This window comes from Apium graveolens, chromosome 4, assembly GCF_009905375.1.
Source record: "Apium graveolens cultivar Ventura chromosome 4, ASM990537v1, whole genome shotgun sequence".
In the NCBI taxonomy this organism is placed as follows: Eukaryota; Viridiplantae; Streptophyta; class Magnoliopsida; order Apiales; family Apiaceae; genus Apium; species Apium graveolens.
Genome location: NC_133650.1, coordinates 306,602,581 through 306,605,952, shown reverse-complemented (window position 1 = coordinate 306,605,952; position 3,372 = coordinate 306,602,581).

Genomic DNA, 3,372 nt, shown 5'->3' with positions numbered 1-3,372 from the left:
CCAGTTCAACACTCTATGACAAAGCACATCAGCATCAGGTACCATTTCATCAGGGAACATGTGGATGAAGGTACAGTGGAATTGCATTTTGTTCCCACAGATCAACAAGTAGCAGATATCTTCACAAAACCACTGTGTGAAGCTACCTTTTCAAAATTGGTAAATGAACTTGGAATGATTTCAGGTTCTTTCTCTAAATCTGCTTAAACTTGTTCTATGTTATCAGACTTTATGATCAGTATTTACAGAATTAATCTCATTGTATATTCTGTGCATTAATTGATAAATGTCTTCAAGTACTGACTGTTGTCTGATATATGTGTCTAAACTCTGATAAGTGATATGTCTGTTTCAGTAACTATTCTATCCTATGAGGATAACTGTGCTAGATACTGACCTACTAGTCTTCAATAAACAAATGATCCCATGAAAGAAGTAGTTATTTCTGTGGAAATCTTATGACACAAGCAAATTCTGATAACTGAGCTTAGTTAAGTTTACTTTGTATATCTTATTACTAAGTCACAAATTAGAATAATGCTACTCATCTGTTTAAGTTCTGATTCTAGTAAAACTGCTGAATGTACTAAGTGCTGATAAACCTCACTTATCAAAAGAAGAAGAACAAAAATCAAAGAATAATATCAGGTACTCCTTTGAGATCTAGAGTAAAAATGTGAAAGGGACGACCCAAGTGCATTGCTGGTATTAAGTAAATATGCATTAGAAAAGCAAAATATTTTCTTGGTGACTTTTCACACTCTATGATTACTGGAGAAATACTCTGATAATAGCATAAATTCTAATAAACAGTCGTGACTCACTTACACTGAGAAGCCTCTGTAAAATAGAATTTCAAAAGATGCATAAAATTAGCACAAAAACAGTAGAGGTGAACTCATGCATGAACTCATTTATCAGTAGGTTTCAGGATAATGACAGATCTTTAGCAAAATTTTAATTATGACTTACTTCTAAGATGTACTGAAGTAGATCAGACTTTACTCTTTGTCTGTTATTTAGCTTAATGCACACACACATCACTCCATATGAATGATGAAATTTCTGTGGTGGTCTATGTTATTTTAGATAAACAGTCATTGTGTCACTTCTGCACAAATTCTGAGGACAAGTTCTAGTTACACGTTCTGATGATTAATTTCTGACGTTCATAACTAAGAACTTGTATGAGTATTTACTAAGATAGATATTCCTTGTTCGAGTTAAGACATCAAGTTCTGATGACTGTTAAGTTCTGGTATAGGTCTAAGTTCTGATTTTTCAGTCTAACCCTTTACTTAACTTATCTGTGAGTAAAATTTGGTAACAGTCTCAGATTAATTTCGAAATGTTGAAGTGGAAGATTAATAGTCTATGGTTAAAACATAATGGCACTCGTCCTTGAACAGTTCACTCTTGTTCCATGTGCACATTCCTTTTCCAATGACTGTTATTCTTTTTCAAAGTCTAGGGAGACGAGGTAGATTTAATTCTACCTGTCTGCATTCAATATCTTCGCGTCTCCTGGCATTCTCTTGCCTATATCATCAGCCACTTCACTTTAGCCCTTTCATCAATTTTTCTCACAATCTTAACTTCATATTCTTTTTCAAAACCATCATGGTTCGATACAACATGTTTTTGAATTACCAAAATTTTCATATGGAGCTAAGCTGCGCCGACTGGCAGCAGGAGTGGCATGTAACTGCCATTCCTGAAGAGATATGGGGCTCTGTCCCACAGGCGGTGCTGAACCAACTTCTGTTCTTCGAGATGGACTACCAGCTTCATCTTGATCGATTGGAGGCGGAACGGCGGGAAGCTATCCGTCAGCAAGAGCGAATCATTCGACTCGCCATCTTGTTTGTCGAAGATAGGAAGAGGAAGATGACTTAATCTCGTCTTCTTCCTGTTCTTCTTCATCCTCAGCTTTGTCAGGCTTCTTAGCTAGGACTAAAGCTGTTGACGTTAGGATTAGAAGCTTAGGGAAAATCTTGTATTGATGTAATTTCTATTTCATTTATGTATTGACTTGATATATTAATGAAAATTGTTTTTACTTCAAGATTTTGTCTCTGAGTTATTTTATCTTGTGTTGTTAAATCCTGCTTGATATTCTGATGACCATTTAAATTTTGTCTTAAGTTCTGATTTAAGTTCTGATTCTTTGTCAGCACTTATTCATCGAAATTATCTCGGTCATTTTTAACATGATTCATTTTCAGAATATTAATGTTGCAGTGCAAAATAACCAATCAGTGATAACGGGTTAAAATTTGAATTGTTTCCATTGATAAATGGAACAGTTTTTCCTTGAAACTCGGCAAATGGGTAAGTATTGATTACTGTTTTCTCGAGCCCAGTAACTATCCGTTATTACTGCATGTCTGACAGGTGTCCAACGGTAATATTTCTTTTGTATAAGTACAGCAGAGAGAAGATTTCTTTAATCTTTTTAATTTCTTCATCTTCTATCTCTCTTCTTACTTTTACTCTCCTTCACTTTACTATTTCCGTTGTTTTCATACAGATATTATCTCAAACACCTAACAGGCATACTTGAATTTCAATATTTTTCACATGGCACCAAAGGATTTAATCATTGATGGAGCAAAGTTTGTTCCAAACAACTATGCTGCAATTCTTGATCATGCTGACGCTCCATCTGAATTGCATTTTGTGCAAGATCTTCTTGCACATAGTGAGGTTGGGTACGCCTTAACTCAGCCTGAATTATTTTCAAGTCAACAAGTTCTGCGATTCTGGAGGACTGGAATTTTTGATGATGGTGGTAAACGAGGAACTCCCAGTATTATCTTCCAAGTGGGTGATTCTTCCTATGTAGTCACTCCTGGTACAGTACGAAGAGCATTACATCTTCCAGAAGATTGTACCTTCTCTATACCAGAGGAATCAGAACTTCGGGGGTTAATGACTGATTTGGGATATGAACAGAGTCTGACGAAACTTGGACAGTTGAAACGGGCTCATATCAGAAGAGAATGGAGTTTCTTCTTCGATTGCATCACCAAGGCTTTTGGGAACAAATGTTCTAATTATGATGCTATCCCAATTCTGAGTCAGCACATCGGGTATGCTATTATCCATCAAACTCATTTTGATTTTGCAACTGGAATAATTGGTTTTATTGGGGATAGGATGACAGAGGATCGAGATGTTGTTTATTTTGCTAGATTCTGTCAACTTATTTATACGTATTGTACTGCTGAACCCCAGTTAGTCAGCACTCAAACCCCACCTTTTAAGGTTGCAAAAAGGTACTTTAACGACCTGATAAATGCTGACACAAAGAAATCAATGGTGAGACAATTACAGATTCCTCAGTCTGTGAAACAGATTCTGGTAAATGCT